The sequence below is a fragment of the Chelonia mydas genome, chromosome 4 (assembly GCF_015237465.2).
Source record: "Chelonia mydas isolate rCheMyd1 chromosome 4, rCheMyd1.pri.v2, whole genome shotgun sequence".
Classification (NCBI taxonomy): domain Eukaryota; kingdom Metazoa; phylum Chordata; order Testudines; family Cheloniidae; genus Chelonia; species Chelonia mydas.
In genome coordinates, this window is record NC_057852.1 from 34,749,947 (window position 1) to 34,759,503 (window position 9,557).

Below are 9,557 nucleotides of genomic sequence, written 5' to 3' on the forward strand. Positions count from 1 at the left end.
GCACCTAGCATAAAGGGCCTTGATCTCACTTGGGCCCTCTAGATGTACTGTAATAAAATTATTAAATAATCATAATAAACATTTGTAAATATAAAAACACAATGCACCAAGTTTGCCTGACCTTTGTTTCAGTTTAGCACACCAAAATTCAGCTAGACCTAGAACGCACAAATGGAATCGTCAGCATATTGATTGAAAAGTGGCTTTTACGTTGACTCTGAAGCTCAGGATAATAAAAATGACAGAAGACAGAGACCTAGATTGTTAAAAATAGGCTACGCAGGGATAGTTTGAAGTCCAGAGGTACTCACCAGCAACATAACAAAGTCTAAAAAAACTAAAGATTACTATTGCTCTCTGAATCTGTACTTCATATGGGCTTCATGTAATTTATTTTTAAGATGTTTGTACCTCGTGAACATAACTGAATCCAAAGGTCACAGGTATGCTCAGAAACATAGCCATCATCTAAGTGCTCTTGAATTGTCCAGTGAATTCCTGGTGGAGTGTTTGATAGTTGCTGCTGTGGCTCATTCAATATACCTAGTTTTATTTTACTGAAAGTGTGGCTGTTGTTCTTGAGGATTCTTTCCGTGATAGATGCCAGGAATTATCTCGGAGAAGAGAATGGTCTTGTGATTCAACCAGTGGTCTGGGTCTCAGAAAATCAGCGTTCTATTCCTGGCTCCACTCCAGGTGACCTTGGGCAAATCACTTGATCTCCCTCTGACCTTTTCCTCGTCTCTGAACCAGGCAATAATATTTTCCTACTTCACTGAGGAGCGGTGAAGAAATATTAATTCATATTTATGAGGCACTGCAGTGATTGTGATGAGCACCATAGAAAAGCAGATATACATAGAAATCATGCTGTGTTCTGGTTTTCAAGTACAGATGTTTTCTTTTTCTTAAAGCAAGGACTTTTTCTTGGGAGTAGTATTTTTCCATCTGTGACACTTCTTGTTTTTACCTCTGGACAATATGTACATTGTAATTGCAGCGATTATCTTTATGAACTAAATGCTATATAAAACCTTCAATGCCCTCTACGGCAAACTGAAAAACAGAACCAAATGTTTTCTTTTAAGATTTATTTTTTCAAACCTTTTAAAAGGTACCAGACTTGGAGACCACAAGAGTGAAGTGTGTCACTTTCTTACACAAAATCAGAGAAAGGACAGGAAGCCACAATGAAAGAGAAGTCCCAACTCCACATTCCTTCAGTCCCAGGAAGGATATAGTTAAGATACTGGACTTAGACTTAGGAAATCTGGGTTTAATTCCATGCCTTGCTACATATTTCTTGTGTGATACTGGGCAAATTGCTTAGAACCATATTTTCCTGAGAGCTCAGGGCCCATTTAGACATGTTAATAGGAGCCAGATTTTTCAAAAGTCCACCCAGCAGCTCCCATTGAGACAATCTCTCTGTGCCTCATTTCCCCACTTGTAGTACGGAGATACTTCCTGTCTTCCGCCCTTTGTGTGTCTTCTCTATTTAGACTGTAGGTTCTTTGGGACAGAAACTGTCTCTTACCATTGCCTACAATGCATAAGACAAGGAAACTCCTTTCACAGCTGGGGCCTCTAGATACTGCCATGGTAATGATAGTGTAACTCTTCTGCTAGGTGGTTAAAATCAGCAAAAACTACTGGGTGAAATATATTTAGGGCCCACCTTGCCAAATAACTAAACTGGCTCCAGTCCCCACCCTCTTTGGGTGCCCTTAACAGGCAGGATTCCCCCACATTTGCAAGCACTCAGAGACCATGCTCAAACAAGGGAATCTTTGGTAAGGGAACATGGTCATAAACTTGGGAAAACCCAGCAACAGAATATATGCAAATAAAGAGTAACATACTCCCACCTTCCAGTAACTTTGGTAGTAGTCCCTCTAACTCCCTTCCCACGCAACAATGAGAATGTCCCATAGGTAAAATCCCCTTGACCGAATCACGTCAGACATCCACAAAACTCCACTAATGGTTGAGCTCAGTCCCAGTGTCTGTCTCCAGTCCCAAGGGAACTGCTTCCCTGGTCCCTTCTGGAGGCACCCCTACCTAACCTAGCTTACCGATTCAGCTTTATTAAAGTGGTGGGCAGGCAAGGCCTCACTAGAGTCTACTCAAGCTCTGCTGCTATCCTCTGCTGCTATGGCTCTCACAGCGAAGTCCTCAATCTGCATTGTCTCTGGCTGGCCAGCCCTCTGCACTATTTCTCTCAGTGAAGTCCTCACTTTGTGCTGTCTCTTGCAGCAGAGACCCCACAGGAGCACTTAGGACCTCTGAGCAGAATGCTGGCTGCTTGGAAATGCCCTCTTTGCTAGACTTAAGAGATCTTTCCCCTCCCGGGGAGTCCACTACTCTCTAAAATCCAAGTTAATATATAGTTATGTTGACTCCCCAAGATTCACGAAAGGAATTGTGGGTTCATAGCCTGTGCAAATGAATCTCTCTTTGGCCATTCTTTTTGCTTTTCACCAATAGAGCAAAGAATTCTTTCCCCTCTGGAGCTTCTGCCAATAGTGCTTACAATCATGACCAACATCATCTCTGCTAAGGTTTGCTAACAAGATTAATATGATGTAAGATACAACAATGTTATTGTTAGACACACCAGCAAGATTAAAATGATAGAAAGAAAGGGATAACAATGGTGCTGGAGTTTGACAGAATCACTTGTATTGTGGGATAAATATTATGGGAATTGCTGCCGATTTAATCGTTGTGGAGGTAAACTCTTGATATGATTAACAATGTTTCAGGGTTTGCACTAGTTAATTCTCCAAATGGTAGTGCGAAATATAATCTAAATATTTATATTGTGCTCATCACCATAGTGTCTTAACAAAATTATCACCACCACAGAGGTAGTTACTACTGTTGCTATAATATTTACTGAGTACATTCCACTTTGAAAATACCAGAATCTTTTTACTACCAACTTTACAACATCAGAATGACAGGCATAAGTTAGGTTTCTTCTATTGATGATTGAACAATTCTTTTCCTAAATATATGAGAGTTGGATAACGTCTGAGAATATAGAAATTAGTCAAGCAATGTTATTTCAGAATTCCAGTCAGTAAATGAAAGACTCTAAAATACGCTGAGAGTGTATTATATACAGCACTGGTTCTCAACCAGGAGTCCGGGGCCTCCTGGGGGCCTGCGAGCAGGTTTCAGGGGGTCCACCAAGCAGGGCTGGCTTTAGACGTGTTGGGGTCAAAGGCAGAAATCCAAAGCCCCACCATCTGGGACTGAAGCCCAGTAACCCAAGCCCTGCCACCCGGGGTTGCAGCCAAATCATGAGCAACTTAGCTTTGCAGGGTCCCCTGTGGCATGGAGCCCTGGGCAACTGCCCTGCTGGTTACCCCCTAATGCTGGCCCTGGCTCTTATATGCAGAAAAACAGGAGTTGTGGGCCCTGGAGTTTTTATAGCATGTTGGGGGGCCTCAGAAAGAAAAAGATTGAGAACCCCCTTTTTACAGCATCTTAAAAACAATTGGATAAAAGGTCATCTAATGAAAAAGATGCTAGATCTTTGGCAATATTTTCATATGTTTGACCAGTGTAAGGAACAGCAGGAAGGTATGTCAGACTGTGCAGATAAACAGAAGATTATCTAGACAAGCTTCTATTCAATGGAATTCAGTAACCACTGTGCTTATCCTTTCCTGCTAAGTTGATTGAGAAACCACTACTGGAGAAGCATTTTTAAGCCATGTACTGCCACTTGCAGGTCACAGTAAATCTGCATTTGTTACACTAGGATACATGAAAACAAATATGTTTGTGCAGATGCTGGGCATGGCTTCAATGAGAGACAGATACATAACATATTGGAAACATCAGATCTGCAGACTATTACCCTAGCGGGAAAAGGTGTTAAATATGACCCCAATCTGAATACAACTTGCTTTACTGTCAGTGAGCAAATGTTTACTGGATGAGATTGTTACTCACAAAAGAATCTTATTTAGGGAAACAATTTTAATGTCCAGGATTTTACTGAAGATGCCATTAGAACACCCCTCCTTGACAATACAGTTCTATGAGCATGCTCATTATAATAGGCCCCTCCTTTAAAATTTGAATTATTCATTGCAAGTTCACCATAAGCATGTGAAGAACTAGGAAATTTAATTGATTATATAGCTTAGGCTCAGCTGCAACTGTGCCAAACTCGGACTTGGTGCAACTGAGCTGCGGGGAGGCATAACTGGATTTAAATCACCTTCTTATATCCTTGACCCTCAAACTGGCTTGGGGCCTAACTGGATCCTAGTGCAAATCAGAGCAGCCACAGGGCTGCTCTAAATTGTGCTTGCTGGAATAGTTCACTAGTGGGCTGTTCTGCTGGCCCAGGATCCTCTCTATCCATTCCCTACCTTTTTTGAGGGTGAATAAGAACACCAGTCTGGCTATGCCAGCTTTTCATTACTGGTGGATTCACCAAAATCATGGCAGCTGTTAGGGCAGCTTTAGGTTTCCTTTGTGCCAGTGTATCTTTGGCTGAGGACCAGGCTCCTTGCCCACAAGGAAAGGAAACATTCCAATCCATTATAATAATCCAAATAGAATATTATGGATGGATAGCAATTGAGGACCATAAGAAAGACAGTGAGAAAGAGGAGAGCAAATAGAAAATAAAAGACGAAGGCAGAAACATGCTGCTTCAGCAACACTTGTGATTTAGAATATTTGACCTACCTGATTAATCCTATATTTTTACATAGGGAAACAGAGGCCTGGAGAGGTTGTGATCTGCCCTAAAAGCCTTGAATGAGAGTTGGTGTGGCCTAGTGGATTAGACATGAGGGTGCATCAGAAGACCTGCTTTCTAACCATGAACTGACTCTTTATTTGTTGTATTGCATGGGCAGGTCATTTATGGCTTGATTCTCGAATATGCAGAGTTCGCTTGGGAGGTGCTGAGCTCTTTCAATCTAGCTGACTGCAATGGATGTTGAGAGTACTTTTAATGCTCTGCACCTTTTACCAAGACTCATTTTTCCCATCTGGGAAAAATAGGTATAATACTGCCTACCCTCTGTACCTAACAAAGGCATAATTATTTTTGAAAAGTACTTTGAGACCTTCGACAGACATGAATAAAGTAAATTTCCAAGCTAAAAGACAAAAGGAAAAAATTCTTCTCTCTCACATCAGCAAATATCCTCAGTACCTGCACAGCAAAAGAGGAACTACTCTGGGTTTGCACCCAGAATGCAGAATTTGGCCCAGTAACTTCATTGGATGGAACTAAACCCGGATGATTTGGAAGATGAACAATTATGGTCTACTTCTAAACATTATGGGAGCTATAGCTGCTGCTTAGGTCCTAAGTTTAGTCATCCAGCTTCAAACATATTGGGCTTAATGTTTGTACTTTTTGAAAATGTAAAGCATTATATAAAAATTATTAGCTGCTCTCTGGTGTCTGGAGGGCAACATTTCAACTCCCTCCTTGTATCCCAGCTCCTCTTCAGGACTACACCATGCAAAGTAGCAGGACCTAATAAAGGGGCCATGACTTAGTGGGAGGGACTAGGTCAGTGCAGGGGCAGCATTTAGTTTGGTATGTGACTGACTGCACGGCAGCATGCCCAACATAAACAACTGTGAAGCTTCCAAGCCTTCCCCAAGGTGGGCTGCTGCAGTGCAATGCCACTCAGTCAGCATGCCTGGAGCCAGTTAGTGCAGCTTCAGAAGTGGGCAGAGCTGACCAGGGAAAGGTAGAGTCAGGGTGATGTGCTGATTCAGTGTGTCCCACTTGGCATCCTCCCCAGGCAGTGCTCCTTTAAAGCCTTTGGCAGAATTCCCAGGGAGGCAATCCCCACCTGAGACATTTTGCAAATGCACCCCACCTGGGAGGCAGGGGCAAACCAAACCTGGAGCACCTTTCTTAAAATCTTATCTCTCAGAGCATGGCTGCATCAGTGAACTTGCATATGTTAAGAGAATTTAAAGAAACTGAACTCTTTCATTGACAGGGAACATAGTTTGAGAACAGGTCATAAGAGGGTAAGAGATGGCCATCGTCCGAGAGCAGGGAAGCACATATGGTGATACTTTGAATTAATGATCCATTAATGAATGCTGAACTGCAGTGGAAGTGCCATATTACTGCATGATTTTATCACAAACTCATGTTAATTTTTTGAGGAGCACAGACTATTCTTAAAACTCACCCTCTTTCTCTTTTGGAGTACCATAGTCACTCTAGCCAGCTCCAGCTCGCCTTGAGATCCCAGAACGCACCTGACTGGCTGGGTACCTGAAAGCTGTAGCTGAGTTGTAGATAAAGCGTATTTAAAACATAAGACATGAGATTATAACTTTTTTGTAACCTCATAACTTTCTCCTCTGTGGGTGGGTGAGCAATTTCAGTTTCATAGAGCCTAGAATCACCAACACTGGCCAGTCAAACCAAACAGCCCTTAATTTTTTTTCACCCAGCCCAGCCATAGCCTCCCTTATTTTTGTGTATTTGTGGCTAAACTTAATAGAAAGCCATAGGGGCTGTCAAGCGATTAAAAAAAATTAACTGCAGTTAATTGTGCAGTTAAAAAATTAATTGTGATTAATTGCGCTGTTAAACAATTGAATATGATTTATTTAAATATTTTGGATGTTTTGAATATTTTCTAGAATGTCATACTTTAGAGCCTACAAGTCCAATCAGTCCTACTTCTTGTCCAGCCAATCGCTCACACAAACAGGTTTGTTTACTTTTGAAGAAGATAATGCTGCCTGCTTCTTGCTTACAATGTCACCTGAAAGCGAGAACAGGCATTTGCATGGCACTGTTGTAGCCGATACCACAAGATATTTACGTGCCAAATGCGCTAAAGATTATGTCCCTTGATTCTTCAACCACCATTCCAGAGGACATGCATCCATGCTGATGACAGGTTCTGCTCGATAACCATCCAAAACCGTGCGGTCCGACGCATGTTCGTGTGGCATCTGATTCAGATGCCACCTGCAGAAGGTTGATTTTCTTTTTTGGTGGTTAGCATTCCGTAGTTTCTGCATCGGAGTGTTGCTCTTTTAAGACTTCTGAAAGCATGCTCCACACCTCATCCCTCTCAGATTTTGGAAGGCACTTCAGAATCTTAAACCTTGGGTCGAGTGCTGTAGCTATCTTTAGAAATTTCACATTGGTATCTGCTTTACATTTTGTCAAATTTGCAGTGAAAGTGTTCTTAAAAACAAACAACATGTGCTGGGTCATCATCCAAGACTACAAAAGCATGAAATATATGACAAAATGAGAGTAAAACAGAGCAGGAGACATACAATTCTCCCCCCAAGGAGTTCAGTCACAAATTTAATTAACACATTTTTTTTTAAACAAGTGTCATCAGCATGGAAGCATGTCCTCTGGAACGATGGCTGAAGCATGAAGATGCATATGAATCTTTAGCGTACCTGGCATGTAAATATCTTGCGACACTAGCTACAACAGTGTCATGTGAACGCCTGTTCTCACTTTCAAATGACACTGTAAATAAGAAGCGGGCAGCATTACCTCCCATAAATGTAAACAAACTTTTTTCTCTTAGCGATTGGCTGAACAAGAAGTAGGACTGAGTGGATTTGTAGGCTCTAAAGTTTTACAATTTTTTTTTCTGAGTGCCATTCTGTAACAAAAAAAAAAAATCTACATTTGTAAACTGCACTTTCATGATAAAGAGATTACACGACAGTACTTGTATGAGGTGAATTGAAAAAATATTATTTCTTATCATTTTTACAGTGTAAATATTTGTAATAAAAATATGAAGTGAGTACTGTACACTTTGTATTCTGTGATGTAACTGAAATGGATATATTTGAAAATGTAGAAAAACATCCAAAAATATTTAATAAATTTCAATTGGCGTTCTATTGTTTAACGATGCAATTAATATCGCGATTAATTTTTTTGAGTTAATCACATTAGTTAACTGCGATTAATTGACAGCCCTAAAAGCCATTAATCCTAATAAATAAATAAATAGTATTCATGTTCCATTCCCATGTGAAAGGGAACTGATAAGCATATTGAATGGCAAGAACAAACCTCAGAGCCCTGGTTTTAAGTTGCAAGGCAAAACTTAACTGCCTCATAGTGTTGAATGAAAGGAGAGAAGGTTAGTACTCCCCTTAAGAAGGATGGAAGAGGTCCTAGTGACCTTTACAACACACATATGGTTAAGGCATTGCCACTTACTTTGCGGTATCTAACCACGGGTTGTGGTGGTTTGGTTTTTTTTTGTTTTTTTGTTTGTTTGTTTTTTTTTTAAAAGAGAAAGAAAACACCCATCTCTATGATTTCTAGTAAATAATTTTGCATAGCTAAGATGCTAGGAAGCATAAATAAAGGCAGTCACTGAATTAACCAGGGATAAAAAATCTGTTATGGAATTACACAGTAATGGTAACTAACTGCATTTGCTCCTTGATGTAGAACTTAATTGCTCTATTTTTATTAGTAGAAACTATATGCATTTCACCCATGGTTGGCATAATTAAGTTAATGATCAGTGAGTGTAATGAATTTGTGGTTAAGCCCAATTTTCTGAACCTTTCATTCTTGCACTTTCTGTAATTAGGGGTCTTAACTACCTTAAATGAGTTGTAAAAATGTTTACTTTTCTTTAAAAGCCTTCCTGGCAAAGAAAAAAAGAAAATACCGTAGAAACTTGCTCATTTGTACTAATGACCAAGAGCCCCACAGAGAATTACTCATCTTGGTGAGTTATCAAATGAACAAAAACAATTTTTAAAAAGTAAGGATAACACATCACCAAATGTACTTTTTTCATTTATGTTGAAAATCATAGTTTAGTTTTAATTATCTATTAAACTACTTCACAGAGAATATATATTAGTTAAAATAGTGACGTCTTAGTTATCTGAAACCTTCTCTTTGTGTTCTGCTGTTAATTTTTATGCAGAAGTGTATACTCAATACCCAACTACCTTCAGTTTATTAGTTCACCTTGTCTCTCTAATATCCTGGGACAAAGAGGGCTACAACATAATTGCATAGTTCAAATGGTGTCGTTCTAAACTTATCAGATTCAGAATATTTAGTCAAAAAAAAAATTAAAAACTGAGCAGAATACTGCATATTTTAATTCAAAAAGTTTATGTAGTTGCAAACACTATTCCACAGCTCTGTTTCTATGACCAATGAACTGCAGAGGTCTGAGTGATTTGGCATACATTCTCAAATTTGTGTAACTAGCGACAATTTAATAGTGATTTACAATTCTTTTTGAGTGGGGGAATAACTTAACCATACAAGTGTGTGCAGAATGAAACAAATAGCAAAGCTAAGAGGAGCACAAACTATTCTTAAAACTCACCCTCTTTCTCTTTTTGGGTACCACAGTCACTCTAGCCAGCTCCAGCTCGCCTTGAGACGCCAGAATGCACCTGACTGGCTGTCTCTGACACCAAAGGTACCTGAAAGCTGTAGTTGAGTTGTAGACAAAGCATATTTAAAGCATGAACCATTAGATTATAACTTTGTTGTAACCTCATAACTTTCTCCCCTGTGG

At 39.9% G+C, this 9,557-nt stretch overlaps 1 non-coding gene across 1 annotated transcript; it reads left to right on the forward strand.

The window, feature by feature from the left end:
- The first annotated feature begins 8,119 nt into the window (after window positions 1-8,119).
- On the forward strand, window positions 8,120-8,247 carry LOC114022505. Its single transcript, XR_003566587.1, has one exon. It is a non-coding gene; the product is annotated as a U6atac minor spliceosomal RNA (small nuclear RNA).
- The last annotated feature ends 1,310 nt before the right edge of the window (window positions 8,248-9,557 follow it).